Raw genomic sequence first — 13184 nt, 5'->3', positions numbered from 1 at the left:
GGGATACTGTTAATATCTCTGTCGAGGCGTCATTAGTGAGAATTCATAGTTAATCTCTGGATAGTGGTTCTCAGCCTTCCTAATGCTGCGGCCCTTTAATAATACAGTTCCTCATGTTGTGCTGAGCCCCAGCCATACAATTATTTTCATTGCTACTTCGTAACTGTAATTTTGCTACTGTTATGAATTGTAATGTAAATATGTGACCTGCAGATGGTCTTAGGCGGCCCCTGTGAAAGGCTTCTTTGACTCTTAAGTTGAGAACCCCTGCTCTAGAGCACTTTGAAAACTGCGAGGCATTTAGTGAGTTCTCTTCCTGTTTATTAAGACGATGGCTTCCAGCTGGGTTTTGTACACAGCTGTATTTTAGCATCCACAGTCTAAGTTAGAAGGATCTCAAGTTTGGGGTCAGCTAACCCGTGAGACCCTGTCTCAAAAAGTCAGCTTTCCCTGGTGGCTTCCATCCCATTGTGTTTCCTGGGTACCTGGTGTTGGATTCTCCTCAGTATGGGGTGTCAACTCCTGCCATTTATAAAATACCAAAGTATCTGTGTGCTAGTTCTTACGGTTGCTAATTTATCTATTAGCATTCTTATCTCGGCAGGTAGAAGTGATAATTGAACAACTAAAATATAGCAGCCCCCACCCTTGAGATTTCCCCACAACAACATATAAAGGACTAATTGAAGTAATTAATTAAGGCATTTAACCACTCCCCTGCCTATCTACCGCACCTCCCTCCCTCCCTCCTCCTCTTCTTCACTCAGGTCAGGTCTCTGTTCCACTCAGTGTGACTTGAAATTTCCAGTCTGGCCCAGGCTGACCTCAAACTCACTCTCAGCTTCTGAAATGCCAGGATTACACATGTATGCCACTACACTCAGCCCAGCCCACCCCCGCCCCTCCCCACCCTCTCTCTGGTTGAAAAACCAGGACAGTCAGGTGATTTTCTAAAGCGTGACTAATCCCAGAGGAACTTCCTGGCAAGAAGGTTGGCACAGGTTGGGGAAACAGGAAGGAATCGAATCCAAGAGCATAGATAACCAGTTCCTTTTGGCACAGGCCTGACTTACCTGTGATGTGGTCACCAGTCGCAAGTCTGCAGTGCTGGTGATTAAACTACAAATTCTGCTTGTCCTTATCTGTTGACCGAGGCTTCTGTCCCACCCGGTTCCACAATCATTCAGTCCCAAAGAAACATGGCCTATTAGCTCAGGCTTCTTATTAACTCTTTTTTATTGATATTTATTGAGCTCTACATTTTTCTCTGCTCTCCTCCCTGCCTCTCCCATCCCCCCCTCTTCAATCCTCCCACAAGGCCCCCATGCTCCCAATTTACTCAGGAGATCTTGCCTTTTTCTACTTTCTACTTCCCGTGTACATTATCTATGTAAGTCTCTATCTTAGTGTCCTTTCTTATTAACTCTTTTAACTTATATTAGCCCATAATTCTTGTCTATGTTAGCCATGTGGCTTGGTACATTTTTCGGCGAGGTCATCACATCTTGCTTCCTCTGTACCTGGGTGGGAACTGCAGACTGTATCATTCCTCTTCCCAGAATTCTCCTATTCTCATTGTCCCACCTCTACTTCCTGCCTGACTACTGGCCAATCAGCATTTTATTAAACAAGTACAAGAAACAAATCTTTACGGGGTAAAAACATTGTCCCCACAGCACTTATCAATCACTTTAATGTGTGCGTTGCTAGTTTGTTTAATTTACTATTTGAAATTCGGCCAGAGAGTCGCTGTCTTCTCTTTGTCTTTGTAGACTGGAGTGAAATCTTTAGGATGCCCTCTCTATAAAGCAGTTTTGGTCGATGGCTGGCTGTTCACATAGGCATGTTGTGTAGCAGTTGTTACACACAGATCCCGGCTTTGAGGAAGTGAAGGAAAAATGCTGGAATTATCATCTCTCCTGAGGGCTACCTCGGCAGTACCACAGCGAAGCGCAGATTGCTTGACATTGCGCAAACCCACTCCAGGCCTCAGCAGGTTTCTGATTTTAAGGGAGTTAAGACTATGTTGATGGTGGAGGGAGGAGAAAGGAGGACATAAAATTACATTTTGAGTCCTCCACACTAAAAAGCATTCTGTGCCAAGGTGACTAGGTGAGTCAGTCAGCTTCAGAGTCCTGGGAGGTAAGAATATTATCATATTATCTGGCTTGGGAGACGTTAGTAACATATGCGCCTTCCCCCAAAGATTAAGGAAAGGGATATGTGTGCTAACAAGGTGCAAGAAGGCAGACTGAGCAAGCCAAAAGAAGCAAGCCAGTAAGCCATATTCTTCCATGGCCTCTGCTCAGTTCCTGCCCTGACTTCCTCCAGTGATGCTGTGGGCGGCACATGACAGCGCACTGAAAATACTACTTTTTAATCAAGTTTTGTAATTTCTCACAGTGCCTCGGCACATGCAGCTGTCTGGTTCGTTTTGGCACATCCGCATTCTACAGGGCTGCACTCATCGGCTTCACTCTCTTTCTTCTTCAGGTATCTCCTCTCCCATCTTTGCTGGAGCCTTGTGAGACTCAGGCTTTGGCAGGAGTAGCAGACAGCCCTTCAGGTCTTTCCTGTGGCAGGTTCCTTGGTTTGGTCTCTTTTATCAACCCCATCAGCAAGGAAGCTATGGGGAGGAGCCCGGCAGGGCAAGGCAGTCTGGGTTTCTCCCCAATTGATTCGGCTGCTGTTTCTTTTCTTTAACTGTGTGGTTGAAGTTGTGACTTCCACTCAGCTAGATTACTATGTCCTCCCTCTTTAAAACGGCAACCATGTCGATCGTGTTTCCAGCTCTCCAGAGGCAGAGGCAGGTAGATCTTTGTGAGTTTGAGGCCAGTCTTGTCTATAGGCAGGTTCCAGGACTGCCGGGGCCATTACACAAAGAAACCCTGTCTTGGAAAAACAAAACAAAACAAAAACAAAAACCAGCAACCTTCAGGCCATGCGTTGACATTTTTCCGAAAGAAGACTACTGAGATAATTCTTTAACAGTTGGCATTAAAGCCATTCTAACACCCCTTCCCAAGAAATTAAATAAACATAGAGGATGTTTGAAAGTTAAAAAAAAATTTTTTTTTTAAATTAAACATAGTTTTGGTTTTTCAAGATCTCCCTGAGTTCCTGACCAGCATGGACTACAACGAGAACTGTAAAAAGTCCAGAAAAGGGGCTGGGAATGTAGAGTCGGAAGAACATTAATCTAGCTTGTGTAAAGTCCTGAGTTCAATCCCCAGCAAAGCATAAATGGGGTGTGATGGTGCATACCTGTAGTCCTAGTACTTAGGAGGTAGAGGCAGGGCACTCTGAAGTGTAAGAGCATAAGTCACTCTAGGCTCTGTGGGTGAATTCATGACCAGCCTAGGCTGTCTGAGACTAAAAAGAGCAACCAGAACCCAGATGTTTTGCTCTTGTGTTACTATTTTGGGAGTGACTAGATTTTGGAGTGAGGACCTGCAGTGGGGACCCTACAGTGGGAACCTTGCAGTGGGGACCCAGCAGTGAGGACCCTGCAGTGGGGACCCTGCAGTGGAGACCCACAATGGGAACCCTGCCTGTGCCCTTTTCCCCCATTTGTTTCTTTTCCTTAGGACACCAGGAAGACAAACAACTTTTCTTCATCTGATCTAGAATAACTCATTTAAGTTTTCTCAGCACCTTATTTCATGTTAAATAGTTGGATGTAAAGTAAATACATGTTAGTTTCTTTCCAGATTTGCTAACATTTCCTTAAAATAGCAAGTGTTCTGTCTGTGTCTGAGCATATGACCAGGCTCCCCTATACTGTTCATTTATCTGTGTCCTCATGGTTTTCCCAAGTCCACAGCCTTCTGCTTTTCTAGAAAGGGCTGATGGTCCTCACTGTCATCACCTCGCTTTCCAATAGCCACCCTTTCTTTCACCTGCCTCTTTTCAACATCTCCCTTTCCCCTTTCAGCTCAGCAGCTTTATTTACTTGGTATGTCCAGAGATGACTGAGCGAGATCTGGGACACATCCTCCAGCGATGTGGCTCTGAGGTACTCGTAAGTCAGTGAAAATATGTGCTTCGGGGAAGGACGGACAATTACCTACAGTGGAGGAGTTGGGTGAGAGCAGGAGAAAGCAGTGGACACTCACTGCCTGTGGGGACCAGGGATGCTTCAGGGAGGACGTGACAGGTTAGATGTACTCTAGTAAGAGGTTTGGAGGGAGAAAGATGGGAAACTGAACCAACATGGTGATCCTGCACCTCGGTCCACCTGCTGTGTCTTCTGGGTTATTTCTTCTAGCGACAGCAGACCTTGAGCTTCACTGTGTATCCTTTCTGGGGACTCTGGATCAAGGAGTTTCACTGTGAATTCCTTCTGGGGACCCTCGACCAGGGCGTTTCACTGTGTATTCCTTTTGGGAACCCTGGACCAGGCAGTCTCATTGATGTCTTCCATCTTTAGTAGAGAACACACCTCGTTCTCTCCCCTTCGAGTTGCACTTCTTTGTTCCCTCATTTTGAAATGTGCTATCTTTCCTCTGTGGTGGTCCCTCTCTTTCCCTTTTCTAATTCAAGCATACTTTGTACCGGTGAGCTCTCCTTTCCTCAGTACCTCAGAATTGTGATCTGTTTACCTCTAGACATTCCAAATTGCTTTCTTTCTTGATTAGACTGCAAAATAGGTTATGTAGTTGCTGATTTCAACTAGTAACCCCTCTTAGGGTCCAGATGAAAAAGATCTTACTTGCCACCGCTTGAATTCTACAGGACTTGACCTTTCAAATCTCTGAGTATGCCATCAGTGCTCAGACTTCAAATGGTGGGTACAGGCAAAAGCAAAAGACACATTCCTTTCTGTCCCTTCAGTGACAGTACAAGGAGAAGTCAATGTCATTCATTCAGCAAAGGCTTGCTGACTTGTGTCTGAGCACTTGGAGATTTGCTATGGTGGTCATGATTCTCGTGGCCCCTGGCTTTAAAAGTCAAAAGTGAAGTCACTGAAGATAGAGAATGGAAGGGAGTGAGTGAGAAGCAGTGAGCCAGATGCTCATGGCAGTCTCGGCACGGCACCAGCGAGGCACCTGGTTCAGTCCACAGATGGGAATAAGAGGTGTTCTCTGGAAGAAGTGGCTGAATGAAGCAGAGAGTAGTAGGACTTGGCCTAAAAGATGGAGCAGAGGAGGAATCTTTAAGATTAATTTAAAATTTAAGATGTACTGCACTGTGGGAGTGGGTTGTCTTGTAAATGGCTTTCCAGCCCATCTTGAAAACCACTGGTGACGTCCTCACTTTAAATGGTTGTATATACAAAGGTGTCTTAAGCAGTATTTTTGTTTCCTGTTCTGAATCCTTTTGCTTTATTTCATCCTTCCGTTCTACCCGCGGGTCTGTTATCTTCTGTTGGCCCCTCTGCATCATACATCAGTGTTATGTGACAGTGCTAGTTACTATCAACCAGATTTGGTGTGAAATTTGGTGTCATTGTTTGTGGTGTCTATTCCATAGGATTTGTGAGGGATCAATCAAATAGAAATGATGCCTGACTTAAAGGAAATTAGTAAAGTTTAATTAAATAAAATCAATAAAGTTCCTCTATATCTTCATGGGCATAAATTATTTCCTGCTTGTCTGGCGAGACCAACTTAGATGCCAATGCGTTGATGAGTTTTGTGAAGCCTCAATGTGCTTAGATCATACTTGGGAGTTTTCGTTGTAATGAATAGCACTCCTGTTCCATGGATCCTTCTGAGGTACTCAGCCTGTGTTTGTTTCTCTCTGCTCCCACAACAGGATACCAGAGAAGATGCCTTAAGTAAAGACACTTGTTTGTTCACACATCCGCAGGCTAAGGAAGCCAGGGCCATTTTGGTTTCTGATGACTTGTAGGCAGGTACCTTCTCTTCTCTGTCTGCACAAGGTGAATTCATGGCGTCGACTCCTCCAGTCCTCAGCTCAGATCTTTACAGGCCGTGTCTCTAAGTCACAGGTCAGAACTTTTACACTTGAGTTGTGGGAGCTTTCAATAGCCTAGTTCTCCATGCGTTTATTGGTGTGCTGTTTTTAGTCATGTGAGCTTAAGGCCATGTTCGTTCTGAATGATCTGATTTGACTAAATTATTAGGTAAATAAAATGGTACCTAGAGGGCAGTATTTAGTTATACTTTTATTAATGTGAGTTCAATTTTACCACCTCAAACAATTTGGCTAGGCTTCCTTTGTTGTTGGAGGAAACTGGTTCCACCCGGTGTACCCTTTGTAGATCTCTGTCTTGTGTAGATGATCTTGGGTTTACTGCCCAACTTTCCTGCTTGTTTTGTGCAACAAGATTGCTTTCAGAGGTTTTCTTGCTTCATAGTACTTCAGGAAATAACGTCTTGGATGAAGAGTGTCCGTGCACATGGAAGTCTTCACTATAGGGGTTTAGCCGCGATTCCCAAAAGTGCATAAACCCATTTCCAGGTCTTCTGTTGTTTCTAAGATAGGATGTACTACTTAACTTTTACTTTCTCAGTTTCTAATGTTTTGTTAGTCTTGGTGTTTATTAAAACTCTTTTTCTTTTTTTGTTTCTTGTGGAGCTGGGAATCAAACATAGAGCCTTGTGCATGGAGATTGCTCTACCGCTGAGCAATCTAGCTCTTGGTGTTTGAGACTGAATCCTCTTTGTAGCTCAAGCTTAGCTTGAACTTGCTATAAAGCTGAGGCTAGTCTCAAACTCTTTGAACTTGCAGATGCTGGGATTATAGGTGCGAACCTTCATTCACGACAGTGTTCTTTAAACACTACCAGTGTTATCTGTGGAGTACAGTATCACATTGCTTTAATTTATATTTCTATAGTTCTTTAATTACAAGTGTTCATTTTAAAATAGATTATATCTTTAGAACTGTTTGAAATATACAGCAAAATTGAATACAGCAAAATTGAATATGTACAAGAAATTCCCTTGACTTATTTCTTTTAACATAACATTTTTTTACTGATTGTTTGGGAATCTCACAATATGCACCCCAATTCCACTCATTTCCCAGTCCTTCCATGTCTGCCCTAAACCCTTTGTAGCCTCCCCAACAAAAGAAAATCCCTTAGACAGGGATATGCATATGTTAGAACCCCCCACCCCAATTCCCCCCCAATTTGCCGCAACAATTCCTCTGTAACAGCCCTGACTGTGCTGGAACTCACTTTGTAGACCAGGCCGTCCTCAGACTCACAGAGATCCCCCTGTCTCTGCTGGGATTAAAGGCGTGTGCCATCACCTCCTGGCTGCATATGTTAGACTTGATGGACCTGAGACATATTTATATCATCCCAGAGCTACAGTTCTGTTTATTGTACAGCTATGAACAAAGTCACAGTGAAGTGTCTCTGCCATTGCAACATCCGGTATCGGAAGAGCTTGGAGGCTCCAAGAAACCCCTGCCCTGCCCCTCCCTCCCTCCCTCCCTCCCTCCCTCCCTCCCTCCCTCCCTCTCTCCCTCCCTCCAATCATCTTTTTAACTGGGTTAAATTATTCCTTTTGTAGAAAGTCATATGGTTGTAATCAGACAGACCATCCATCCCTTTTTCCATTGACTTCTTTTCTACATGTACCTTTTGTTTTGGTTTGCAAGATGAGGTCTCACTATGTAGCCTTGGTGGCCTGGAACTTATATGTAGACCAGGGTGGCCTCAAACTCAGAGTTTGCCCCCAAATACTGGGTTTCAAGGTAAGCACCCCCATGCGGGGGTTGCAAATACAGTTTAAAGGTGTTCCCACCGTCTTGGTTAGCTTATACACTTTTAACTTGGTGTGCATTATCTCCAGTGCAGCTCTGTTTGAATCGGGAGGCACACTTTTTCCGTGCTGGTCTAGGGAGAGTGATTTGATCATTTGGTTAAGGTGGTGCATCACTAGAATCTTCCATTATAAAGCCACCATTTTCCCTCTGTAATTCATGTTACCTGAGATTTTGTGACACCCCATAAGATACTCTGTTTCTCATTTGATCGTCTTGTTTGCAGCTTTTTCTTCTGTGGTTTTGTGAAGTGATAGTTTGCAACTTCAAGTGTTTAAAGTAAATACTCCCCCCCCAGTTATAGCTTCCCCTCCCCCATTCCTTAAACAATGAAAAAAACCACTTTTCTCTAAGGGCTTCCTTCTCAAAATAATTTAAAACTCTCATCTTTGCTTCTCTTAAAAAACAAAGAAGAAAAAAAAACCATTAAACTTCCTCAGCATTTTATACCTTTGCATGATTAAAGGCAAAGCTGTCTGCCGGTCACCCACATGGACAATTAAAGTACTGGGACAAGGCATGCCATCCGTCCAGAGCACTGTCTCCCCTTGGAACAATAGCTCCTTCCATTTCCCTACTCCACCATTCCGGGTAGAATCTGATCTCCTAAGGGGCTTAGTAGGAGGTGACATCAGGGGCCGGAAAACACTCTTTGATGTCACATGACTTTGATGTTCAGTTAGACCGGGCAGCAGAGAGTCTTCAGAGACCCAGATTTAGAAATTGGAGATAAGAAAAGCAAGCAGAAGGCTGAAGGATGCTATTCCAATTAGTGTCCCTGCAGGATGGGCAGTGCTCTGTTTATTTATATGCTCCGGTTCTGAGCACTCATAACTGACCTCTGCAAGGAATTGGGGCTTGAACTTTTGTGCCATTGATCTCACTAAACCCTGCAAATGAATTTAAATAAAATCATAAGATTTGATATTTGATTTAGTTTTCAAACTCTGTTTGAACCTGTGAGTACTTTGCGAGTTAATTTTTCACTTGGCTTACTCAAGTATTAGCAATTTACAGAGTCATTCCATGAGACCGAGCATGTCTGTGTTTTGTTTTATACAATTTTGACTGTTTCATACTTTAGCACTTGGAAAAAGGATGCCTCTTCAGAGAGAGCTCTCAGCGTTGCTAGGAAACCCAAGACTCCTTTGTGAGGACCTTGAGATTTCGGTTCATTTTTAGCACAACACAGTGAGGAGCAAACCCATTTCAAAAAGGAAATAGTGAAAGTCATTTCTGGAACTGCTTAAAATATCTTAAGCAGAATATCATCTCCTCGCGTCTGGGGGGCCCACGTGCAGGTGCACTAACACGTGCAGGTGCACTAACACGTGTAGGTGCACACTTACAATATGAGGTGGTCTCTGCGGCCTTCAGCCTGAGCTCGTGGTCCCCCAGCAAAGGGAAAATCAAGACAGACCAACCATTTGAAAGGTAGGAATCCCTTCTCGCAGATTTTCATATCTCCCTGACATTTCTAAACTTGATCAGAATATAACTCAATCTCAAATTCTTTTCTGCAAATTATAAGGTGCTATTTTAAGAGACAAAGGTACTTGTGAGTTCCCTACCCCTAATGAACCCAATCATGATATAGTCTAACAGGATCTCTACCTTTAAGGGTCCTATACAGGGTAGCCTTGGCAAGAAAAGTGTTGACTGAGCAAATGCGATAGAAGTGGGTGCTGACTGAGCATAGATTTCTAAAAGAAAACAGACACCCAAGTCAGCGTGTGCTCAAGGCACAAGGTGATCCGTATAGACAGGTGAGGTACCGTGACTGTTCTTAGAAGGAAGGACAGGAAACTCACTGGAGGGTGGAGAGGTAGTAGTAGAATAAATACATTTTTGAAAATGAGGCAGGCATCGGACTGAATTTATTATCCATTATAAAAAGGGTCCCAGGGTCCCAATAGCTCTTCAGCAGGAACTCTAGAGATGCCAGACATCAGTGTTAAAAAACATATTTTAATACAATAAATACGTAGGCTGAAGCAGACTGGTGGCTGGCATACCTTCAGGACAATGGGAAGCTATTGCTTGGTCTCGGTCAGTAGGTTTAGATGCTGGATCATCAGCTTTTGCTGTGTGAAACACCAACCCCACCTTTAGATATTTAACACAGACATTGTGTTTCCACTTGGGTGTCGGTTGGGGTAGGCTTGGATGAGAAAGGAGGCTGTGGGCCCACTCAGGACGCTGCAGAAGCTGGTCTAGACAGGTTGCGGGTGGGGTGGTGGGGTTGCATCAGTTATTTCCCGTGTGGATCGTTTGCACAGTCGTAAGAGTTCTCAAGAAGGCGAGAATGGATTTAGCGAGGAATCTGGAGGCCTCACCCTGGATTTTACCCAGCACATTTTTGTTACTCTTCACTGGTCTGATTTCAGAGAGGAATGCAGAGGTTCTACACCCATTCTTTATTCAGTCTGAGGAACATACTTAGATATTGTTACAAGTTGAGGAAAGGAACTTTTAGTTCTTATTCTTTGGGCTTCGACTCTACCAACATAATATTATTTCTGATAGCACATTAATTCTCACCTAATAGAAAAGATAATACCATACGTGATTAGAGAAACATCGCTATGCAGAGTGAGGGCTTGGGATTGATTGCCTTCTAATTTTGCTCAGTGCAAGATGAAGAGAGGGGGAAGGAGGGCAGGGAGGATGGAGGAGGGGAGATTCAGGCTCTGGGTAGCATTCATAAATAATCTCATCCAACACAGAACATCTGGGTTGGGAAGTGCAGGAGTTCATGGGGTAAAGCTGCTTCTTAACCCAAACCGGTGAAGCTTAGTGTCCCGAGCATTGGGATGGTTGAGTTAATGTTTAGAAAATCCATTAGGGGGTGGAGGCTCGTGCCTGTAAAATACTCATACTGGGGACACTGAGGTAAGAGGATTGTGTAGAGTTCAAAGTGATTTCCAGGCCAGGTTGGGTGAGACCATATTTCAGAATAACAAACCTTTGTGTTGTAAATGATTTTTAAAAGACTTTTATCGGAGGATTCATTTATAATTCAATTTGTGCTCTAAATCAAGCTAATGACCAGACTCTTCATACCTTGGTTCTTGATCTGAGCACCAACTTTAGCTTTTCATTTATTTTGTTTGTTCAAGACAGGGTTTCTCTGTGTATCGGTTCTGACTGTGCTGGAACTCATTCTGTTGACCAGGCTGGCCTCAAACTCACAGAGACTCACTTGCCTCTGCGTCCTGAGTGCTGGGATTAAAGGTGTAAAGGTGTGCTCTACCACGGATAGTCTGACTTGCTTGTTTGCTTGGGTTCTCTCTCTCTCTCTCCTTCTCTCTCTCTCCCTCTCCCTCCTTCTCTCTCTCTCTCTCTCTCTCTCTCTCTCTCTCTCTCTCTCTCTGGTGCTGGTGCTGGGGATCGAACCCACAGAGCCTTTTAAATGCTAAGCAAGTGCTCTACCATAGTGGTGTTGTATTCTCTCTGCCTGTTGTTTTGACAAAGGGTCTTGCTGTGTCTTTGGGTGGGTGCTCAAACTCTGTGCTCCTGTCTGCTTCCCTCATGCTGGGTTTCAGGAATGTGCTACCACATTTGATGGCAAATCTTCTTTTTCCTGTTTCTGAGCCAGGGTCTTGCTATGTATCTCAAGCTGGCCTCTCACTTTTGATTTTCCTGCTTCTGCCTCCCTAGTGCTGCATTTAACGATGTGTACCACATGCTCAGTGCCACAAACAACAACAACAAGAATTCAGCATAGGGCCTTGCATGTGCTAGGTAGCCGAGCTGCATCTTCAACTCTAGAAAACTAGCTTTACAGTTGGGCTTGGCGGTGTACTTTTATAATAGCAATACTTGGCTGCCGAGACAGGGCTATGAGATCAAGGCTTCGGCACACAAGCAATGCAAACTCATTTTCTTTGCCTCTGGGAAGTTTACAGTGCTCTTAAAAGTTATTGTATGGGGGGCTGGAGATATGGCTCAGTGGTTAAGAGCACTGACTGCTCTTCCAAAGGACCCGGGTTCAATTCCCAGCACCCACATGGCAGCTCACAACTGTCTGAAGATCCAGTTGCAGGTTATTTGACACCTTCACACCAATGCACATAAAATAAAGTTAAATAAACCACAAAAATATTTTTTTAAAAAAAGTTATTGTTTGGGAGTGATTGCGGTGCCTCTCTGACACCAAGAGTGGCTTCAGCAGCTAGGAGCATGCTGCGTCCTTCACTCTAGAGTACCGCCGCCTTCCTAAAAAAATGAGAAAGGACAGTATATTTCTCCATTTCATGTTATCCCGATTTATTCAAGAAAGGATGTATTTCACATAGTGGTTGAGGTTCCACGCTGGTCAAGTGCTAAAATGGAGATTGCTACAAAGGACCCCTTAATCCATTTAAGCAAGATGTGAAGAAAAGAAAGTTCCGCTATGTTCCAAATCTGTTCCCTTACAAATGATACATCTGGAACTATGGTGCCATACCTTAGACATGGGAAGACCCAGGGTACAGTGCCAAACACACTGGCTGTTGTAGTGACAATGACCCAACTGATGTTTGTGAAATTGGAAGCAAGGTGTGTACAAGAGGTGAGATAATCAAGGTTCTGGGCATATTGGCTATGATTGATTAAGGTGAAACCGACTGGAAAGTCATTGCCGTTAACGTGGATGATCCAGATGCGGCCAATTATAACGGTATTTCTGATGTCAAAATATTTCTGAAACCTGTCGACTTAGAAGCCACTGTTGACTGGTTTAGAAGGTATAAAGTTCCTTATGGAAAACCAGAAAATGAGTTTGGGTTCAATGCAGAATTTAAAGACAAGAATTTTGCAATTGACATTATTAAAAGCACTCATGATTATTGGAAAGCGTTAGTGACTAAGAAAACAGACGGGAAAGGAATCAGTTGCGTGAACACCACCGTGTCGGAGAGCCCTTTCAAGTGTGATGCGAATGCTGCCAAAGCCATTGTGGATGCTTCTGCCACCACCATGTGAACCTGCCTCCTCACTACTGACAGATGTGGATAAATGATTCCATCACCAGAAAAACCAATGAGATGTCCTGGAATCCAAGTGATCCTGCTGCATCCTGTTCACCTGGAAGCATTAGACGCGAAAGTGTAGTAATGTTTTAAGGCTTTAAATTTCTGTAACTTACCTAATGAAGCATATTCTGCTGTGGCCAGTCCAGTATGTTCAGAAGGTTAGCCATCCAGACACTTCACATCTCAACCAAGACGGCTTTTACACATGTTAACTCTCAAAGCCGTTGTCATGGAAGTACCACATACTGGATGTATGTGTTTACTGTGTTAGGGAATAAAGTTATTTTGCTAAAAAAAAAAAGTTATTGTATGGATGTCTTAGTATTAATGGGCTCATTACAAAGGCAGCACACACCCTAAGTTCTTTCGCTTTGAGCCCAAACCCCATATCACTGTGCTCCCATGAATGGCCACAGGGTCATG

General features: G+C 43.8%; 1 protein-coding gene and 1 pseudogene across 2 annotated transcripts in view; both read left to right on the top strand.

Annotated features, from left to right (window-relative positions):
- Nucleotides 1-13184, top strand: part of Cxadr (CXADR cell adhesion molecule) — a 53895-nt gene that overhangs the window by 14974 nt on the left and 25737 nt on the right. The gene's annotated exons all lie outside the window — the stretch shown is intronic.
- LOC125392704 (inorganic pyrophosphatase-like) lies at nt 3968-13176 on the top strand (annotated as a pseudogene).

Source organism: Myodes glareolus, chromosome 2, assembly GCF_982192425.1.
Source record: "Myodes glareolus chromosome 2, mMyoGla1.1, whole genome shotgun sequence".
NCBI classification, from domain to species: Eukaryota; Metazoa; Chordata; class Mammalia; order Rodentia; family Cricetidae; genus Myodes; species Myodes glareolus.
This window is presented reverse-complemented; position numbering and strand designations above follow the sequence as displayed.